The sequence below is a fragment of the Ptychodera flava genome, unplaced genomic scaffold (genome assembly GCF_041260155.1).
Source record: "Ptychodera flava strain L36383 unplaced genomic scaffold, AS_Pfla_20210202 Scaffold_136__1_contigs__length_136700_pilon, whole genome shotgun sequence".
Lineage (NCBI taxonomy): Eukaryota > Metazoa > Hemichordata > Enteropneusta > Ptychoderidae > Ptychodera > Ptychodera flava.
Window position 1 is genome coordinate 19917 of NW_027248318.1, and position 23785 is coordinate 43701.

Sequence of the window (23785 nt, forward strand, 5' to 3'; positions counted from 1 at the left end):
GCCTGGTAATCTACTGGAATACCTCCACAGGGAAGGAAAATGTACATGCAAACTTCAAGGAAGCGTGTATGAAGTTACTTAATTATTATCAGTGATGTGTTTTAAGCTTATAGTCACTATAACAAATGACCCCAAACTTGTTATCTGTAAAATGATACAAGTGAAAGTGGCTGTCTGGCACCCATTTTGTTATGTAATTGACATGTTTGAGCCCCAACTTGGACATGCCTCAGCTGATTTGATTCAAACTTGGCAAAGGGCTGATATATCACAGTGTTTTCTCTGGGATATTCTTGAAAAGGGCAATTTGTGCCCCACTCATCAAAATTAGGGGGCAGTTTTAGATTTCAGGGGGCGTTTTTTTTTAATTTTGACAATCAATGACATTAGGGACGGTTTGGGGATTTCAGGGAGCAGTATTAATAGTTTACAACCAATGACATTAAAAAATCTGCAACTCAGTCTTTTTTATTTCTTTCCAACAGGAAGTATATTCAGTTACAGGGTATAAATTAGATATTACTGTGTCAATTCGTGTTGCTGAAAATCAGCCTAGATTTTCATTTTCTCCAAACTGTCCAGGCTGACTCTGCATTGAATTCAATGAGTGCTTCCATCCGCTGTATTTTACTCCATTACGTACGCAAAGCGCACTTATTGCGCTTTGAGTAAATTGAGGGCATCACACAGCTTAAAATGCGCAATTTGCGCAATCGCGCAGTCGAGAGAAAACACTGTATATCATGACATGTATGTACACCAAAATTTTAATTGCAATACAATTCAAAATGGCCGCTCGGCAGTTTTTATTATGTAATTATCATATTTGGAGCCCCAACTCACACATGCTTCAGCCTATTTGGTTCAAACTTGGTACATGCCTAATATATTATGACATGTATGTACACAAAAATTTCCATCACAATACAATTCAAAATGGCCACCCAGCAGCCATTTTATTATGTAATTATCATATTTGGAGCCCCAACTCCCACATGCTTCAGCCTATTGGTTCAAACTTGGTACAGGGCTAATATATTATGACATGTATGTATACAAAAATTTTCATGCTTCAGTCAATTTAATTCAAACTTGGTACAAGGCTTATCTGTTATATGATATATATGTACACTATTGCTAAGTAATTTTGTATATTTTGAGCCCTAATTCAGCCACAACAACCAGTTTGATTCAAATTTGGCACAGGGCATGACATTTATCTACACATGAATTTACGTTCCAATATGACAAAAAATTGCTGTCTGTTAGCCATATTAGTATGTACATTTCATATTTTGAGCATTAACTCAGACATGCTTCAGCGCATCTGGTTCAAACTCGGCACAGAGCTATGTTTACATGAAATTTTGTTGTAATACAGTAGATAATGACCACCAGGTTAAAAATTGTCAAATTTATATCAAAAATAATAATGTCAAAGTTCCAAAGATTTCAACAACATTGAACTGGCAGGGACTGTGTCATCTATTGATGACTTGTCTTACTTGATTGTTGATTTTTCGCGTTTTCGACCTCTCCCCTTTCTTTTATCGTCAATCTGTGTTAGCTTGGAACGCTGAGTATTGTGTTTTTTGACCTGAGCATTGGCCAACTCATGTTTCATCCATTCACCTTTCCCACAACTATATGCCTAAAGTCCAAAGCCCGATCTTATTGGCTGGGATAAAATTTACATACGGTGTGTGCAAGATTTATAAGGCCCCAATCTGCCGATAATAGGCAGTTAAGTCTCAGCCCTCGTCAGTAATAGTTGTCTGGTAAACTGTTAGCTCTTGCAACACAGTTTGTGAAAATTTGCTTACCGACTGTAGCATTCAGCCCACTTATTCATTTCTCATGCCGAGTGTGAGAGTATCCTTTACTAGCCTTTTTCCAACTTTGTCATTGATTAGTGCTTTCTCTTGTTTTTCGGTTTGTTCGGATTGCGGATTTACCATGCTTTCCACACATGCATATTGTTGATGGGGCAGCCATCTTGCTTGCTGTCCTATGCCCCTAGTTACATTGTTTTGTACTTCAGGGTATGTTGCTGGGCGTTTTTCATAGTTTGCATTTTCCGCACTGGCACAAATAGTTTCTATGTCATAATAACATACCTCTTTTTCCTCAACATAATATTGTCCAGGTGTTAACCGCAACAATACCGTATACCCGCCGTTGACACGTCAGTATGACTTCAGCGCTCACAAAGTTCACATGTATCTGTCCTGCTGTCCAGATCTGTGGTTTCGTCTGCATTTTTTAGTTCACATTTGGTATATACATACCAATGTGAACTTATAGCATAACATCGGTGTCCGTCGTCTGTATGCATGTATGTCTGTATGTCTGTATGTCTGTATGTATGTATGTATGTATGTATGTATGTATGTACCGGTATGTATGTTGTATGTATGTATGTATGTATGTCCGTCCACTGCGAAAACTTGAGAACCGCTGCACATTTTGACTCGGTATTTGGTGTGTAGATGGATCCAAGGCTGTAGATGGGATTTTTTCAAATGAAGTTGACTTTGCCAAAATTATGCAAATGAGCCTAAAAATTGTGAAAATAGTCAAAATTAATAAATCAAGAACCGCTGTTCGGATTGCTTTGAAATTAATATGCAAGTACCTTAGGTGAACCTCATACAGTACTATGAATTTTGTGAAGATATCTTGAATTTTCTATTTTTGCTGAATTTTTGGGTGATTTTCCTCATTTTTGGTAAAAATTCTTTTTCTCTGAAACCGCATGCCTAATTGCTTGCAAATTTGGGTTGGATATTTGCAAGGATGTTACCTTTGTAATCTGTTGAATTTATGACAAAATTAGTTCAGATACCTTTTTGGAGCAATTTTTGTCAGTTTTGGTCAAAAATGTTTTTTTTTCCAAAAGTACAAGTACAAATGCTTTGGAATTTAATTTTAAGGTTGTCAGAGTTATTCTTATTGTAACTAACCAATGTCATGTCATGTCAAATACGAATGTTGTCTCTTTAAGGATATTTTTCTAATTTTAGTTTTAAAAATTGATTACAAAATACACCAATCCAATTACTTTCAATTCTGGTTTTACTTTGAAATTAGTTTTTGGATTTCTTAGTGTGTGAAAACTAAATATCAAAAGTGTAGCTTTTGAGTGTTTTTTATCCTTGATTATTTTTAATTTCAATTTATGCAGCTTAAAACAATATGTTGTATTTATTTAGGTTGCAGCTGTAAGTAATGTTTACACAGAAATTCCCTGGCTAAAATAGACTGCTGTTCGGTTTATGTTAACATAGGTATAGATAGTCCAGAAAAAGTTTCAAATGAAGAAAATCTTTGGGAAAATTTCTTGATTATTATACTTTAAAAGTAATTTATGTTGTAAGTTTAGTGAAATATGCAATCATAGCTGAACCAACTCAACTCACACAGAGCAAAATTTAGCATATCTTAGGAATACCTTAAGTACATGTAGATATTTAATCCAAGCTTGAAATTTACAAGAAGTTTTCAAATTGCAGATTAAGTATTTACTCTTGAATGATTCAAATGTGAACTAACTCTGTATCATTGGCAGTATTTTTCAGCCTCCTTTTTTCCTGTTACACTGTGAGAGCATTGCCCGTTCGAGATTTTATCTATGGACCGTAGCTAAGTAGCTACAGTCTCTCTTTTGTCTACGGTCTCTCTCTTGTCTCTCTTTTCGATTTTTGTCCTGTCTGAAAACTTTTCAGCGCCGGTTCTTCAACATGCTACTATCACGTAGTGTCGGTAGTGTAGGCCTCCATCTTTGGTTTTGATGTCAGTCTTTTTCTCAGCTCTCGCCCATACACTATGAAGCCCTATGGAAGTAGCTTTTTAGTCCCCACAGACGAAGTCCTGGGGGACTTACCGTTTGGGTCATGTCGGTGTGTGCGTGCGTCCCTCAATCCGTGTGTCTGTCCGTCTGTCCGTTCACGCAGATATCTCAGACATGCCTTGGTCAATTTCTTTCAAACTTTGCACAAGGATAGTACTTACCCTATGGCATACAGATGCACGTCGTTGGTTTCATGTTACAATCAAAGATAGCTGCCTGGCGGCCATTTTGTTACGATTTTTTCACGTTTAGCGCTATAACACAGACATGTCTTAACCAATTCTTTCAAATTTGTACAAGGGCATTGATCTATGTCATACATATTCATGTTAGGTTTTATTGTGATATGATCCAAAATAGGTGCCTGGCGGCCATTTTGTTACAATTTTTTTGTGTTTTAAGCCATTCATGTACATTGTAACACAGATGCATCTCAACCAATTTTTTTCAAATTTAATACAGGGGCATTGATCTATGTCATACATATGTGTGCTGATTTTTGTGATGTGATCCAATATATGGCGGCATTGCGCCCATTTTGTTATGATTCTTCATGTTATAAGCCATAAGTCAGTCTGGTCTCAAAAGATTTCTTTCAAATTTGATAAAGGGGCATTGATTTATGCCATACATGGCCATAGCCATTTTGATGCAATTTTTTCACGTTTTGAGCCATAACTCAACTGATTTCTTTCAAAATTGTTACAAAAACAGAGACCTTTGTCATACATATGCTTGTGGATTTGATAATTCAAATGGACATTGTCTTCTGCATACGTACAAGATCTGTGTTATACATATGCACATGATTGATTTATGCAATTCAATCACACTGTCCTGTTCATTGATACATTGACATGTAAGCAATAACAATAGACTACTACCACATACGTTCATTTCCCTGTCCCATTACAACTGATATCCCAAGTTCAATGGGGACTATGTCATTGACAATGACTTGTTTCTCCTGAATTTTGTGAAAACGCGTAATTTGTGGTTGGTCAAACAGGGCTCACGCTACCCGATCGCCAGTTCGCCAAAAACTACAAATAATTTCAAATGGCGACAAAAATTTTAGTTTGGCGATTTCATTGGCGAAGGGAAGTCTTTAGTTGGCCGTCAGTGTTCTGCCGAGGCAGACATGCCGGATTCCCGAAAACATTTGAAAGGTCCGGGTCGTAAGACGCATTCTCTAATGTCTCCGCGCAGTATCAGCTTACAGAGCAGAGCTGAGACGTGATGCAACCATAGCAACGCCTGATTTGCATGCTTTAAAAGACCTCTTTTCATTGGCCTAAAACGTTTGGCTCAATCACGATCTTTGTTTCATTTCGTCACTCATCCCACATGTCCCAACATCTGAACATCATCATGTGCCTACAAGTAATGGGAAAAATGGCTTCCTGCGAGGTTCTGAAGCGCCGTGGTCGAACAACATTAACTTTTTTCTTGTCATCAGCCCCACAAACTTACAAGTAAACTAGCACGAGTGCCGACTACACGAGTTCTGTTTTCCAGTCATCTATGACAGCATCGGAAACTCTTCAGCTGAGCTGTACTTGGCGATCAGTCTAAAACCCAAACTACAGACGTCAAAATTCTGAGCGTAACGTCTTTTACCACTACTCCCGAAACATTGCCTGTTTGCTAAAAATTCTTAGAATAGTTTCAGCTGCCGTCTTCGGCAAAGATTTCGCAATTAAACGACGAGCACTTTCTTTGAAATTTCTTGATCAGAGATAAGGTAGGTACTAAATGATCGTGTTTAGGCGTCACTACAAATTAATCGTATTTTCCTGTCTCTCTGTTCGTCATAACTGGAAATTTTACGAGGTTTTAACGTCTACAAACTTATAAGGTTACAGGAATTGTTTTGTATCACGATGTACCGTTTTTTGATACTCACGGATCACGTAATTTTCCAATACTCGGACAGCGATTTCATGAGTTCGTTTAGATTTGTATACAATCTTGACGGCCGATCGAGACTCTAGTCTTGGTGATACGCGGAATAATTTCACTAGTTTGGTTTTCAAACAATATCAGATGAAGGTTAAAGGTACGTACTGATATACAAGGGTAATTGACTAAGGATATTTTACTGGAAACTACGTTTCGAAAGCAGAAAAATAACTACATGCAGTATGGCTGATCATTTGCAGAGAACTGAGAGAAATTGCCTACATTTTCCTCATGAATTTTCGTGTCTTGCTCTTTGACGCTTTAGAAATAACCCTATATTTGTAGCATTAGGGGCCTTCAAACCCAAACAGCTAAGGACCTCGGCAGAACACTGTGGCAGATAATCTTTTAGTGACAAGGTCACAGAAAAAAAGACCCTTCATGCTTATGACAGACAGATAAACAACTGTAAAGACAAATGACTTGAGTTTATAATCACTCCATCCTGCTATTTGATATACTGGTTCCGTCAAAATCTCCCAGTGATGAGAGAGAGCTTGTAGATTATGGCACAAAGGAGATTGAAAGTATTTCTTTGGTACAGAGAAAACGAAAAGGGAAGGTTATATAGTATAAAGTACACTATTATCCAAAGAAAAACATGTCAATGAATGGTCAGTTTTTAAGTTATGTATGTCAAAATACAGACATTCAGACCAACTCATGAAGAAAGAGTTAAAAAAATGTGTAACAAATAAACAAGAGGATGTTGATTTTGTTGTAAAATATGTGAAAAACCTGAAAAAGAATTACTTACAGTGCGATGTTTATTTCATCACGTTTCATGACCAATAAACTTAAATTATCACATATTGAAAGTTTACCTCATATTTCCGTATATGTGTTGGTTCCTGTTTTGCGACGGTGGTAAATTGACTAATGGTTCCTTCGTTTGGCTAACAAAAATATATTTGGCTAATCAGTTGGCTAACAATTTTAATAGCCTAGAGTAAGCCCTGTCAAAATGACATGTATTTTAAAACCACTCTAAGGAGACATTAGTGTTAAAATCACGCTTGCCCATCCTTTCCTTTAAGATATTGCTTCAAAGGGTCATAGCCATAATAATTACACCCAGCAGTGATTTATTTTACTACAACTGAATAAGTCGTTCATTCACAGTCATATTGCAACATAAGTGGATTTGTGTGTCCACAATTAACTTTATTAAGAAGCCTTTAACCCTTTCATCCCCCATTCCCTGTGTACAGGTCACCCCTTGATAAAGTGCTGGTCACCCCTTGATAAAGTGCTGGGGTGCCAACATACCTACAGAGGAGGAATCCCCCCACCTGGGCCCTGTCTAGATGAAAAACTGATCCTATTGATTTGTGTGTATGCAATTAAGTTACAATTAAGCGTAAATGCTGTGTGTCCACAGTTGATTAGCAGCCGATAAAGTTGTATGTCCACAGTTGAAAACCAGCTCACCAAGCCTTTGTCATGTTGCAGCCTATCAAGTTGTGTGTCCACAGTTGACTGAGACTATAGCAATGTGTGCCCCCCCCCCATAGCAACCCAACAAGATGTGTGTTCACATTTGTATAGCAGCCACCAAGTTGTGCACATGTCCACAGTTGTATAGCAGCCTATCAAGTTGTGTGTCCACAGTTGTATAGCAGCCTATCAAGTTGTGTGTCCACAGTTGTATAGCAGCCTACCAAGTTGTGTGTCCACAGTTGTATAGCGCAGCCCACCAAGTTGTGTGTCCACAGTTGTATAGCAGCCTATCAAGTTGTGTGTCCACAGTTGTATAGCAGCCTATCAAGTTGTGTGTCCACAGTTGTATAGCGCAGCCTACCAAGTTGTGTGTCCACAGTTGTATAGCAGCCCACCAAGTTGTGTGTCCACAGTTGTATAGCAGCTTATCAAGTTGTGTGTCCACAGTTGTATAGCAGCTAGCCTATCAAGTTGTGTGTCCAAAGTTGACTGAGACTATAGCGATGTGTGTCCCCGAAATAGCAATTCCAACAAGATGTTTGTTGACCGTTGTATAGCAGCCTATCAAGTTGTATGTCAACAGTTGAAAAGCAGCTCCACCAAGCTTTTGTTATGTTGCAGCCTATCAAGTTGTGTGTCCACAGTTGACTGAGACTATAGCAATGTGTGCCCCCCATAGCAACCTAACATTGTGTGTCCACAGTTAATATAGCAACCCAACAAGATGTGTGTTCACAGTTGTATAGCACCTATCAAGTTGTGTGTCCACAGTCAGCGTTGCAAACTACCGTCCGTCCCCGTCCGAGACGGGTAACTTTTCAGTCGGACGGGAGGAAAATTTGACTTTCACGTCCGTGTGTCGGGCTCATGATAGTGGCCCCATCCCCCGATCGATCAGTCTCTTCTAGACTTAATGTGTATAGTAAAATAAACTAAATTTATATCCACACTTGCCTGTGTTAGGTGAGTGTGAGGCCGGGGCGCAACCCACGTGAGACACGTAAACAGGAAGATGCGCTTACTGGTAAATCTCTAGTGAGCAGTAGAAGTAAAACACGCGCATGGTAAACGCAACATCTGCGTTGAAAGGGGTCTGGCTGTATTTAAATTACCGTGCGCAAAATAGCACTACACGGTTTTTAGCTTCCATTTGGTATATGTATATATACCATGGAAGCTATAGGGGTTGATCGGTGATGGCGTCTGTATGTTGTCTGTATGTGGGTATGTATGTATGTATGTATGGATGGATGTATGTATGTATGTATGTATGTATGTACGTCCGTTCAATGCCAAATCTTGAGAACCGCTGCAAGTATCACCTTGCCATTTGGTGTGTAGATGCGTGCTGACATGTAGATGGGATTTTGTTCAAATGAAGTTCTCATCACCAAAATATGCAAATGAGCTAGAAAATGTGAAAATCATCAAAAGCCAAAAAACTCGACAACAACTGATCAGAATGCTTTGAAAATTGGTATGTATGTTCCTTGTGTTGACTTATCGTGATATCTGTCATTTTGAGCTGATATTTGCAATTTTCTATTTTTGCAGATTTTTTTTAATTTTTCAGGATTTTTTGGGGGTACTTTTTTAAGATCATAATTTTTCCCTTGAACTATGTGTCCAATTGTATTGGAATATTTTATTTAAGTTCCTAGGGATACCCTGGCTATGATTTGACTGCAAAGTGTGGTTGAAATTTCCATCCATAGTTGTATTTTTTTAGCAATTTTGACCTTTTTTTGTAAAAAATCTGATTCTCTGAAAGCACTTGTTGGATTGCTTAGAAATTTGGTGAGCAGGCTCCTTAGGGTGACCCTATTAAGTTGTTTTCACTTTTTTATTTGCACTTTTTTATTTTTTGGATAATTTCTAAGATTTTAGACTTATAGTATCCTCATATGAAAACACAATGTCCGATTTAAATAAAATTTGGCCTACAGGGCCCTATGGATGACTTTACTGAGGTATCCTAAATCGTGATGAAATGTTTTCTGGTTTTTGGCAGTTTTCCTCAGGAACTATTACTTGTTTTGATCAAATTCCTGGTATCTTTTAAAATCTGCAAAACTGTACTGTTATATTAAGTTTTTTCTTGACACCCTTATGAGAGAGGCTACCATCTGTTCTTTGTTTATAGTGGCTACTGAGATGTTTGTTGACACTGTTAAAGCAGTAAGTTACATAGACATTCAAGTGAAGATATCATCAACATTCAGTCTGATTTCTTAAATTTGTAGTTAAACATTCATGTTGTCAGTAACTTTGTCTGAATGATGGTTCTGAGAATATCAGTTGAGTCTCCAAGGATGTTCTCCAATATGGTTGAATAGAATTCACTTATTTTTTATATGCATGCATGTTACTGCTTATGAAGTTATGAGTGATTGGTAATTTTTTAAAGAAACCATACCCTCTGTGTATTTGCACAGCTGATATTTGCAATTTTCTATTTTATAGGAATTTTTTTTTTCCAGACTTTTTTGGGAACATGTCTCTAATTGCATTGAAATTTTAAATTTAAGTTCCTTTGGGTAACTTTACTTTGAATCGTTCAAAGTGAGGTTGAAATTTCCATTTGCATTTTTAATTTTTGGCAATTTTAAACATTTTTCAAAAATTCTGTGAAACCTCTTGTCTGATTGCTCTGAAGTTTGGTTTGTGGGATGCTATATGTCTTTCAAATGGAAGCACAGAGTCGTTTTTGACTCTATTTTTTATATACTGATGAAATCACCTAATTTTCCAACGACTAAAAGATACACCCTGTCGCAGAGGCATCTGACCGCAACTTTGTAAACTATTGTCACAACTGTAAAGATCAACGCGCCAACAATGTGGCGAGAAACTGAACAAGTGCAAAACTCGTATCACTCTGACCAGCGTACAAATTGTTATCGATATAAAACATTAAGTTCAGCACCGGTCCTCGACATTCCCAGCCATGCTGCGTTCGTAATCAATGATGAAGGATCGACGGAAACAGAATACTGACACGAGAAACATTGAATTGATCGCTGGAAATATCGATACGGAACTCCCTTAATATCATGATAGGAAACTGGAAATACACCATGTTGATGTCTTGGAATCATGCCGTTGTAACCCATCCTTGAAAATAATTCATCTGCGAACGAGCAATGTCAAAATTGTACCAAATCTTGGCGCTGCCCATGAAATCTATAGTATGCCTATACCGCCTATGACTAAATTCGCTAAATACTCTTCACAGATAAAGCTTGTTCATTGGGAAATGTCGGATGAAACCTCGCTTCAATATTGACCACTTTGGTTATATTTTGGTCTTGGAGTAGGCCTAAGCAATATTTTGATCAGTTTAACTTTCCAAAGGCATCTTGATTCTGTGTTTTGAAAGTCAGCGCCGATGCCCGATCACTGTTTTTCACTTGCACTTCTGTGATCTTAGCAGAAACATTCCCCCATACAGCATTGAGCATCTTTTTTCTTGGCACTATTTATCTTCTGAACCAAACGACTGGTAGAATCCGAAAATAGTCGGCTACCTCTCTGTACATGACTGAAGATTGGCCACGAACAGGATCTTCAGCACAGAAAATTTTCATAATAAATTCTTTTGCTCTTGTGAATTGTTTCACCCAATCCTTTGAACTAGTGAAGTTCGTTCGGCCATGTTACCAAATGTTAGATCGATGGGGATGTGTAATAGTGTGCAACCATAATCTTAATAAAATAATTGTCGTGACTTTGCCTGTTTGTTTGCGTTTTGGATAGTTGAAACTAATTTGTTGCGCGCCACAATGTTTTTTTTTTAGTTTGGCGCGTTGATCTTTTCATTTCATGGACAAATTTTGTCATGAGTCAGACGCCTCGGCTATGTAATTTCAGAGAAATCTGTCCTTTTCAAAGACATGTACACCACATTACTTCTTGGACCATACATCACAGAGTTACCATGTTAGAGCAATCCCTTATTCCCCTTTATCAGTTTCGATAAAAAACATTTACACCTATTTGGTGGGAACTAAGATTAGTTTATTTGTAAGTTAATGTTCATCTTTAAGTTGTTTACAAGTTTCAGTTGTTTACAGTTTGAGTACTAATGATTTTGGGTGTTTTGAACGGAGTCGTCAAAATTTCCGGACAGGCAACTTTCTAGCAGGACAGGCAAGTTTTGAAAGTTACCGGTCCTGATGTCTGGCAAAAATTTTGGCCAGTTTTGCAACACTGCCACAGTTGACTGAGACTATAGCAATGTGTGCCCCAGTCAGCAATCTTTGTAATCTGTTGAATTATGACAAAATTAGTTCAGATACCTTTTTGGGGCAATTTCTGTCAGTTTTGGTCAAAAATAGGTTTCTCCGAAAGTACAAGTACAAATGCTTTGGAATTCAATTTTTAGGATGTCAGAGTTATCCTTATTGTAACTAACCAATATCATGTCGAAAATACTAATGATGTATCTTTGATGCAATTTTTCTTATTTTTTGGTTTTAAATATTTCATTACAAAATACACCAATCCAATTATTTCAATTCTGGTTTTACTTTGAAATAAGTTTTTGGGTGTTGTAGAGATTTCTCATAATGTGTGAAAACTAATTTCAAAAGTGTAGCTTTCGAGTGATTTTTATGCTTGATTATTTTAATTTGACTTTATGCAGTTTAAAACAATATTTGGTATTTAATTAGATGGCAGCTGTAAGTAATGTTTACACAGAAATTCCTGGCTATAAATAGACTGGTGTTCCGGTTAAGTAAACATAGGTATAGATAGTCCAGAAAAAGTTTCAAATGAAGAAGATTTTTGGGAAAATTTCTTGATTGCTATACTTTAAGAGTAATTTATGTTGTAAGTTTAGTGAAATATGCAATCATAGCTGAACCAACTCAACTCACACAGAGCAAAATTTAGCATATCTTAGGAATACCTTAAGTACATGTAGATATTTTAATCCAAGCTTGAAATTTACAAGAAGTTTTCAAATTGCAGATTAAGTATTTACTCTTGAATGATTCAAATGTGAACTAACTCTGTATCATTGGCAGTATTTTTCAGCCTCCTTTTTTCCTGTTACACTGTGAGAGCATTGCCCGTTCGAGATTTTATCTATGGACCGTAGCTAAGTAGCTACGGTCTCTCTTTTGTCTACGGTCTCTCTCTTGTCTCTCTTTTCGATTTTTGTCCTGTCTGAAAACTTTTCAGCGCCGGTTCTTCAACATGCTACTATACACGCAGTGTCGGTAGTGTAGGCCTCCATCTTTGGTTTTGATGTCAGTCTTTTTCTCAGCATATTTTGTCTGTGACTTTGTGTTTGTCGGTTTTGGTGTGTTTTTCTGCCGAAACTTGAGTTAGAAGAGTGATTTTCTGCCCTTTCTATTTTTGCAGAGTGTTGTTGAGGGAAGCATTTTTCTCAACGTTTGTTTTCGTGTACGCAGGCAGCTTCGAGGCCTGTGTACAAGACTGGTATTCTTTCCGAGGTAGCTAGGGAGTTCGTTCAAGATGGCAGCGATGCGTGGTTTGCAGCTGTCCTTCTCCACTCCATGTCGGAATTTTTCAAGTCCTTCGTCTGAGGAGTCGTCGTTTTTGACGGCCATTTCGGATGATTTGCTTCACCAGGCCACGCAGGTATGTAAGTGGTCCGAAATCAGCAGTCTGCGCCACCAAACTGCGCCGGCGCATTTTCAATGTGCGCCGTCAATCTGCGCCCCTATTCTGCGCCGTCAACCTGCGCCCCTATTCTGCGCCCATTAATCACATCTGTCATTGATAAATCTAGAACCAATCGATTTATTAAGATGTTGGGGCAAATTGCTGCAACGATCTTCACAGTTGTAAACGGCGTAAGATTACTAAGCAAAAGTGAGACTCGGCCATCTGCAACGATCTTCACAGGAGTTGTCAACGGCGTAAGAATACTTCAAAGTATATACTCTGAGTTCAAAGACCTAGTCGGACTTGAAAGTCCGAGTACCCAGATTTGCGTATGCAGAGTACAATTGCTAACTTAATTTGACCTCCGATCCTTGCGACAAGTGTAAAGAACGTGATATGGTTTCTCCCATATGGCTTCCGCATACGTTTAAAGTAATCGTACGCGGCCTAGCCAGTACGTACGTACCATTATTTACAAGAGAGATATAGCCGTAAATAGAATGCAAATCGTTAGATTTGAGCATAGACCTCAAGGGCAGGGCTCACGCTACCCGATCGCCAGTTCGCCAAAAACTACAAATAATTTCAAATGGCGACAAAAACTTTAGTTTGGCAATTTCATTGGCGAAGGGATGTCTTTAGTTGGCCGTCAGTGTTCTGCCGAGTGCTGCGGGATTCCCGCAAAAAAAAATGAAAGGTCCGGGTCGAACGACGCAGTCTGCACAACTCTAATCTTAGTTTCCGCGCAGTATCAGCTTACAGAGCTGAGACGTGATGCAACCATAGCAACGCCTGATTTCATTCTTTAATAAGACCTCTTTTCATTGGCTTGATAAGTTTGGCTCAATCGCGATCTTAGTTTCATTTCGTCACTCATCCCACATGTCCCAACAGCATGTGCTTGCAAGTAAAGGGTAAATGGTTTCCTACCAGGTTCTGAAACGCCGTGGTCGAACAACATTAACTTTTTTCTTGTCTTATCAATCCGGCCCCACAAACTTGCAAGTAAACTAGCACGAGTGCTGACTACATGAGTTCTGTTTTCCAGTCATCTATTACTGCATCGGAAACTGTTCAGCTACGCTGTACTTGGCGATTAGTCTAAAACCCATACTACAGATGTTGGATGTTTCGCAAAAATTCTGAGCGTAATGTCTTTTACCACTACTCCCAAACATTGCCTGTTTGCTAAAAATTCTTAGAATAGTTTTAGCTGCCATCTTCGCGTGTACATACGATCGCGAAGCCCTAAGTGCTGCCTTTTCCCGCCATATTTCGATAAGTTTTTGTGAAAGTTTAGCTGGAATATCGTCATGTGAACATTTTTGTCGCTGACTGAACTTGGGTTCGATACCATTCTCGTTTCTGGTTGCATACACATGCCTCGCGTATTGTGATGTGTTGCGACTGGATGCATGGACGTCGATGTAGTAATACTAAGTCATGTCAAGTCGCAGTCGCGTCGTGATCTTGACCCGGTCGAGTACGAAATTAGCCTTAATTTAAAATGAAGTTCCAGGGATTTAACACTAACTGGCAGTTTTAAATCATTGGAATATTCAAAAGCTAAGGATATTAGGACCTATAAATATTGAATGGTATTCAAAATTCGTTTGGAAGTGTCGCACTCGAAGCCACTATATCCGACGAAACGCGAGTTATTTTTGTCATGGTTCTGAAAATTCCCCATCCTCGATATTTAGCCACATTCCATCAATGAGAAACACAGCTATTTCTATGATATTTATCATAGAAGGCACAGTTAAAGAGTTCGGCTCGATATCCGCAGATTTAAGGCACAGGTCGAGGGCGCAGTTACTGTATGGGCGCAGAATAGGGGCGCAGATTGACGGCGCACATTGAAAATGCGCCGGCGCAGTTTGGTGGCGCAGACTGTTGATTTCGGACCGCTTACATAGCTCGGCCACGGATAGGGTTACTGGTGAGCCAGGATTGCCATCAACTTTCGAGGTCGGCAGTTATGTTTTATGTTATGGCTGCTGCTGGGTCTCAACACACGCGACGGCTTTATTGAGTTACAATTTTGGATATTTTGCGGGATTTCCAGTCGCATGCCTCCCTTGTCAATAGTTTTTCCCCATACGTTCCTGGGGTTATTTGGGATTTTAGTCGGTTTGACGACAGAATTGGGGTCTTCCCAGCAGTAATTATTTTTCATGTGGGCCTGTTTCAAATCGACCGGTTACTCGCCGACAAGGGATCCTGTTTTGGGGGTACGTACGTCTCCACTACAGGCAGCAGGCAGTGCGGTTTCCGCTCCTTCAGTTTTCGTGGACTCAAATCCGAGAGCTAGGCTGTCTCCTTGCAGTCACCTACCATTCATTCGTGCTATTTATGCTATGTTCAGATCCATCACAGACATAATCTTTGGTATAAAGGTTTCCTCTTGCATTGTGTTGACACAATTATTCCTTGGTGTCTTTAGACTCAAGGGCATACACGGACTTGCTGTTGGTCATTATGCAGTGCCAAGTCCGTTCGATTCGTTCTTCCAACCTACATGTATTCCCTTATTTCCCTCCCGCCCTTGGGGCTATTGGACTTTGCGTTGCTTGTTCAACAAAAATTGGGGGTTGCCTTCTTTTTTGGGAAATGGCAGCAGGTGTTCAGTTTTTATAAGCTGAAGTAACCTGTCTGCGCCGTACATGAGGTTCTGTTCGGTAGGGGATTTTCCTCTCCGATGCAATATTTATTCCTGCCCCTTCTCCCCCAGTCTTTGGTGTTGTACCACCTTAGTCAGAGGGGCAAGTTGGCGAATCAATTTTTGAGGGTTTGAATCACTTCTACAGTATAAGTGTATAGTCCTTCCACTGTTATTTCCAACCTCTTGGGCAAGACAATAAGCTTTGCAGAGTTTTATTGTTTTCTTTGCCCTTACTCTAGCTTCTACAAGTTTCCTGGTGCCTTGGCACTGGCTGATGGAAGGGATTTTTAATTGCTATGCATCTTATACAGGTCATAGTCTTCCAGCTATTTACAGTGGTCGCCTCAGAGTATTATAGAGTAGTGATTTCCATCCTTTTATTTTTGGCAAACAGCCAAAATTCATTATCATAACAATAATGTACATTGTTATGGAAATTAGTCATGACTCTATAATTGTTCTATGGGAGAACCCTGTATTATAGACTTACCTTAGTTTAACTTTCACAAATTTGCTCGTCTGTGGGACTGGGAATTTGTGAAATTACTGTAAATCTATCCAGGTCAAATTTGTCACTGGTTAGTACAATCTATTTATTACTCTTCATGTGTAATTTTGATCACAAGAGGGAAAACTATAAAACTTTTATTAGTTTTATTGATATATCACTCCATTTTTTAATATCCTCAGGTTTGCTGCTTCGCAAACTGGATATTATGTTAGTGGATGTTATTCATTTTGCTATACATTTAAATATATATGGGCCACAAGTTTGACCAGCTTGTTAGGCCACAATACTGGTGCCCTTTGGTCTAGTTTCTAATTATTAGGACTGGACTTGTGGAAAATTCTTTTCAGACTATTGTTATAAGAATTTTCTCTTGGGGTTGTCTAACCAAGTCTACTTTCTGAGTTAGTAAGACTTGTCGTTCTAAGGGTAGAAGAGCTTGTTTTCAGGGCTTGACACTCACGCTGGTCCGCAGGCCTGAGGCCTGTAAATTCTAGCTCGGACCAGTAAAAACTCTTCGGAGGTAGTCCATAGACTTTTTAGTCCCCGCGGACGCAGTCCGGCGGGGACTTATAGAATGGGTCCCGTCCGTCCGTCCGTCCGTCCGTCGTCCGTCCGTCGGAGCCGTTTCTCAGACACTACTGAACCGATTTCGTTCAAACTTGGCACATAGGTAATGCACTATGGCATACAGATGCACATCGATTTATTTCGCGATACGACCGAATATGGTCGCGAGGCGGCCATTTTGTTTGCGAATTTTCGTGACTTTGGACCATAACTCAAACATCCATGCACTGATTCCATTCAAACTTGGCACAAAGGCAAAGCCCTATGACCCACATGTGCACATAAATTTATTTCACGATACGACCGAATATGTCGTGAGGCGGCCATTTTGTTTGCGAATTTTCGTGACTTTGGACCATAACTCAAACATCCATGTACTGATTTTGTTCAAAGTTGGCACAAAGGCAAAGCCCTATGACCCACATGTGCACATAAATTCATTTCACGATACGACCGAATATGGTCGTGTGGCGGCCATTTTGTTTGCGAATTTTTGTGACTTTGGACCATAACTCAAACATCCATGTACTGATTATGTTCAAAGTTGGCACAAAGGCAAAGCCCTATGACCCACATATGCACATGAATCTATTTCACGATATGACCGAATAAGGTCGTGAGGCGGGCCATTTTTTTGCGAATTTTCGTGACTTTGGACCATAACTCAAACATCCATGTACTGATTTTGTTCAAAGTTGGCACAAAGGCAAAGCCCTATGACCCACATATGCACATGAATCTATTTCACGATATGACCGAATATGGTAGCGAGGCGGCCATTTGTTGCAAATTTTCGTGACTTAGAGCCATAGCTCAAACAGCCATGAACTGATTTAACTTGGCACAAAGGCAAAGCACTATGACCTACATGTGCACGCCAATTTATATCGCAATACGATCCAATATAATGGCTGCAAGGCAGTCATGTTTTTGGCAATTTTACATGTCTTTGTACCATAACTGTAACAGCTGTGAACTGATTTTGTTCAAACTTGGCACAAAGGCAAATCACTACGACCTGCATGTGCACAAAAAGTAATTAATTGGTCATTTATTGAATGCTGCTCCTATAACTTTCGTTTGCAAGTCACAAGCCTGACTCAAGTTGCATCAATGTCATTCTACAGCTGCCTAGACGCCAAGATTATAATAAATTAGACAAGCGGGACTGTGTCATCAACGATGACTTGTTTACTGTCTATGGTTAGTCCAACGGATAAATAGTATTTTTTCAAAGGTTCACGTTACAGTTCCGAACTATGGCTACTTTGGCACTATACAATAGCGTACAGCGGGGCTATAACCAGATAAGGTGACACATCCATGTAACAAGTAGCATTAATTTGAACAAGATTTTATGATAATGGTCATTATGAATGGCTTTGAATTTAATAATTTTCAACAATAACAAATACGACAGTAAAGTTTATAATGTGTATTGATAAGATAAATACTGAGCCTTTCCTCATGTTTTTTGGCTTGCGAAAAATAAATAACAAATAGTTGAAAGTTACAGTTGATGGAGCTTTAACTTCTTTCTCTGTTCTTTTGTGCACTGTACATGGTCAGGACCACCAAATTTTATTGAGGAGACCAGTGAAAACAAAACACTACTGGTCCTTGGACCAGTGGATTATTTGGCTGAGTGTCAAGCCCGGGTTTTCCAAACACAACCTCTTGCTTGACCTCCGGTCTGCTGTAGGGTACATCTGCATATGGCAGGGATACCCAGTGCCGATTTACCTAGGTGCCATTTCAGCAATACTCTTGTTTGTTCTCCGTTGCCATTACAAATGGAGCTGAGAACTTGTTTTGAGCAGACAGTACTGCCTTTATCACAGCCAGCATAGAAGTGGCTTCGCTACTTAGCAGACCTGTGCGTTTTTCCCAGGGTTTTATCAATTATACTGTTTATTTTTGGGAGACTGCACCAACTATTTATTTATTGCATGGGTGTGCAAATCAATCCTACTCGTCCTTTTAGCAGCAATGTGGAGTGCTATTTGCACTAACCACTCTTGTGAATAGTCGATTATTATTGTTTTAATAATAATAATTCAAGAGCTGCTAAAAAGGTCGGGGGGGGGGCTATTTGGCCAAGACCATTGATCTTGTCATTAGTTGGCCTGGTGCAGATTGCAGTCAAGTTAACGGTCACGCTACAATGGAGTAGTATCACTAGCTACACGTAGTGCATCTACTTTGTTATTGTAGGGTGTTTGTCTGTCCTAGCATCCTGTTTTTCTCATAAATTCGGGTTTGCAGACAGTTTTTTTTGTCATCTGTTGGCTTTTCCCCTTTTTACAGGGAGCTCAAGCTACCACTCTCCAGACCTCAGTCAGTGTTAACTGGGGGTGGAGGGTGGGTACATTGCCTGGCACAGTGTGTGGAGTCTGTCAAGGAGCTCTCAGGGGGGATTTCTCCCAGGCTGTGGCTAAGCAGTCAGGCCCACTTAGACCCATTTTGCATCGGGGAAACTGGTATTTCTGGTTCATGTGGATCTAGAACAGAACAGCAAGTTCTGAGACACCCTTTTGGTCTTTTGGACAGGGATGTGCGAGTATCCTTTCTGTCCTTCTACCACTTCTTGCACAAGGGTGGAGTTGGATGTTCGGGAGGTGATCCTGATAGCTCTCATGTGACCAAATTGGCTATGTTTTTCCTAGTTACTACAGTTACTAGTGCACAGCCATTAGCTATCCCAGTATTCTGTCTTCCAGGCAAGCTATGTCCTCCTCCATATCCTCATCATATCCTCCTTCATGCTTTGGGATTATCAGACAGAGTCTGCAGCAAGAGATTTTTCCTACAGTAGACTCTCACATTTCAGAGCACAGACTGGCGTCTTCCACAGTGTCATTTGACGCCAATTATTGCACCTTCTGTCATCGGTGTGAGGCAAGGGCGGTTAATTTTCTCAAACCAAGGCCTCCTGGATTAGCAGACTTTTTTCTCTTCTTGGTCAGAGAGAAGAAAGCGTCTGTTACCACTTTAAGGCTTGTAGTCAACTATAGGTAACATCTTTTCATTTGTTAAGAGAATCAGTCTATTTCTATTTTGACAACCTTGCTTTGGCAAGACCAGCTTCTTATCTTTGACACCTCAGTGGAGTCGTTCGCTGGTGTTGCATTTTTAGTGCAAGTCCTTTACGTACCTTTACAGTCAGCTGAGTTGACGTCTGCTACCTTCTAAGCTGTATTTTTGTTGACTCTACGACCGCCTTTGGCAGACTGAATTATATGCTTTGCCTATAAAAACAATTATAGCGCCATCGCGTTGTCAGTGGTCAGCAGATAATGTTATTTTGTTGACGAAACCCTCCTTTCTGGTCGTTAATTCGGTGGCCAGTCACCACCTTCGCCATTGGTTATTCCTAGTTGACCAAGCTGGTGGGCGAGAGTTCTCCAGATAGATTGTTATGTCCTGTCAGAGCTCTCAAGTATTATTTAGAAATGACCAAGGCGAGGAGGGGGAGTCAGACGCGACTCTTTTTTCCTCTCAGGAAGTCACCTGGTATGTCTTTGACTCCCGCCACTATATCTAGATGGATTGTTGAGACAATTAAGTTTGCCTACTCAGACCCATCACAGGAGTCTTTAGTCTAGGCCAGGGTGAATTCTCATGAGGTGCGGGCTGTAGCATCTTCTTGGTCCTTATTCGCAGATGCCTCTATTTCTTAGGTGCCGGCTGCAGTTCAATGAAAGTCTCAGAATACTTTTACTTATATCTCAGGGATATGACATCTGAGTCAGAGGGTATGTTCTCCTCGGGTTCTGTTTGTGTTGCTCTTAGAGTGGCTCAGAACAAGTAAGAACCTTTTTTCACTTATTTCCTATTTCCAAGTCCCGCCTCCTTGGTTTACCTTGGACTCTGTTGGCTTATGTTGAGGAAAAAGAGGTATATTATTATGACATAGAAACAGTAAATTCCCCCTGTATTTTAGTTTCTATTAATAATACTTACCTCTTTTTCATCAACACCTCCCTCTCACCTTTCCCTCACTTGTGATTTAGAGGTTGCTGTATTTATGAGAGACTTTTTGTTTTACGGGCTCTCTGGGTGTACAGTTTTCGGTGCAGGAGGCTGAATTTTGGCAGACTACGTTTGCGCTAAAGTTCGGACTGACATGTATGCGGTATTGTTGGCAGTTAACACCTGGACAAAATTTGAATATTCAGCGATAAAAGGAGGTATAGAGGTCTGGCTTATGTTGATGAAAAAGAGGTTACTACTATTAATAGAAAGTAAAATACAGGGGAATTTTCTGGTTTTTTTTCCAGTGTGTCAGTTACCCAGTATTCCCCACTGTTCATCCGTTGGGGAGTGGTGCTGGGTGTTTTCTGTAGTGTTTTCTCGTCACTCCCATCTCGATTCAACTTTTTAGCTTCCATTTGGTATATGTATATATACCATGGAAGCTATAGGGGTTGATCGGTCATGGCGTCTGTATGTTGTCTGTATGTATGTATGTATGTATGTATGTATGTATGTATGTATGTATGTATGTATGTATGTATGTATGTACGTCCGTTCAATGCCAAATCTTGGGAACCACTGCTACTATTACCTTGCCACTTGGTGTGTAGATGTGTACTGGCCTGTAGATGGGATTTTGTTCAAATGAAGACGTCATCACCAAAAATATGCAAATGAGGTAGATTTTTTGTGAAAATGGATGCAACTGAAAAACTTTACAATTACTGGTTGAATTCCTTTGATAATTGGCATGTTTAGCCCTTAGTCAGACCTTTTGTGATTTTTGCAATTTTGGGCTCATACGTGAAATTTTCTATTTTGTATGAATTTTTTGTTATTTTTCTTTATTTTTTGGTCAAAAATCAATTTCTCTCAAACCGCTTGTCCTATTGTTAAGAAATTTGATATAGAGGTTCCTGGAGATGACCTCTATCAGGTTTGTTCAAATCATGAAGAAATTTGCATGCATGTATTTTTGGGGCAATTTTTCACATTTTTGGTCAAAAAATTAATATCTCTGAAACTGCTAGTCCAAGTGCTTTGAATTTGATATGCATACTCATAAGAGTGACCCAAGTCCAATTTGTTCAAATCATAGTGAAACTTGCGTATTCATATTTTTGGGGTAATTTTTTCCCCATTTTTTGTTATTTTCCTCATTTTTATTAAAAATTTGTCTTTTCTTAAACCACTTTCCCTATTGCTGTCAAGATTTTTCTTTCGATGTTTGCAAGGCTTTTAGCTGTTTTATTTGTTGAAATTATGACAAAAATCGTAAAATTGCCATTTTCGGGAAATTTTTTCTTATTTAGTCAAGATAATTGTTCTCAAAATTATTTGTCTGATAGCTTTGTAATTTGGTATAGAAGCCCTGTTGGATACTATTAGATAAATCTTCTTCTGAAAGTGTTGGGGAAACCTCTAAATTTGTATATTTTAGGTAATTTTATTAATCTTTGACCTTAAATGACCTATACAAACCTAGGATTTGTTGTAGGGCAGTGTTGAAGGCTGTAACATAATTTTGTCATATTTGGTGTCAATCTGAAGTAAAATTTGACCCAGAAAACAAAGCTGGGGTTAATTTTTTCATCACGGACCAATCTTTCGAGCTTTTCCATGTAAGACACACAAGAACTGATGGACACTTGGATCTAGCATAATTCCAGATGTCATAATCACCCCCCACAGTGAAAGGCATTTCACTATTTGTTTATATCTGAATGATAGTACTGATAGCATTAATCGAAAATCTCAGTATGGGCCAAGTGGAAGGATCAATGCAGAATTAAAAGTTCAGAAAATTGGAACTGACTTTGTCAAAATAACAACACTGACCTATCTAGCTTTTCAGTAACAGTCCTAAGGAATTTGCTTTTGTAATATTCTTGTTCATCTTGTCGAATTTCTCTTGAATCAACTGAATTTAAACCGATGTGAGCACACCGGCCTTGAACATATTTTTTTTAGTGAAAGGAAGTGTGAGATAACGCTGATAGCCTGAGTATCAAAGTCTGCACGTGGGCTCATGTTTTAGCAATCTCTGTGTATGTGTCTGTCTCTCTGTCTGTCTGTCTTTATACACGATATCTCAAGAACGACTGAACAGATTTCAACCAAATTTGGTACACAGGTTCAGATCACAAATGGCAAGAACTGAGAAGGTTTGGGTGGGTGTGGCTTGTATATTAATGAAATTATCAAAGATTTAATTTTTTCAAAGAACAGTTTCCCATAGAGACATAAATGACAGTGTTGACATTTATCAAGAACTACTGCACAGAAGTTCATGAAAGTTCATGCTGATGTCAATCTCATATCATTATGATGATGTTATAAGTGTCATGTCAATAATCTGCTAAAGTGCTAATTTGCATATTTAATGAACTTTTGTAATTAGCCATGTAACTTAGAAACTACTCCACCAAATTTGATGAAACCTGCCACTGGTACAGACCTGATAGACATCTGACTGTACTGTGAAGCATTCTGCAGTGTAAGATTAACTAACTGCTCATTTGGATATTTGATTAAGTTTTGTAATTAGTGACATAACTGAAAAACTACTTCACCAAATTTGATGAAACCAGCTACTGGTATAGATCTGATAGACATCTGATTGTACTGTAAAGCATTGAGCAGTGTCAAGTTAATGCAATAGAAGATGCTGTGCTGCATATTTCCTATGTTAGAAAGCAGGTTACTGTCTTTCAAATGGAAGCACAGTGTCATTGACACTATTTTTTAGGTTGTTGTTGGCGTTTTCTGACTAAACTTCCTACCTTGTGAATCCACTCCAAGGTCAGGGAGGGCTTCAGTCTTCTTTCTCACACAGACTTTTCGTCCTACCATGGTAGGTAACGTTTACATCATACATTTGTCACATTTGTTAACCTTCTACACCTTGTGAGACCACGTTAAGTGGCAGGGGGTTTCTGTTTCAACATCTGTTTAGTCACTTACAATGTCTGTCCACTCTGTGGTGGATGTTGTTGTTGTTGCCCAAGATAGACAGTGGAGTGAGAGAGACATGTAACTGGCGGTAATTTGGCCATTTTCTTTGTGTTAAACCGGGTTATAATCTGGATTTAGTATGTTTATCCTGTTCGGATAACATGTCTCTAATACACTAACAAGCTTAAATTCAGTGGCGGATGACTCGCGCCTTCAATTCACG

General features: G+C 39.2%; 1 protein-coding gene across 1 annotated transcript in view; it reads left to right on the forward strand.

The window, feature by feature from the left end:
• The window catches only part of LOC139126848 (breast cancer type 1 susceptibility protein homolog), a 40977-nt gene that overhangs the window by 11048 nt on the left and 6144 nt on the right, over positions 1-23785 (forward strand). The gene's annotated exons all lie outside the window — the stretch shown is intronic.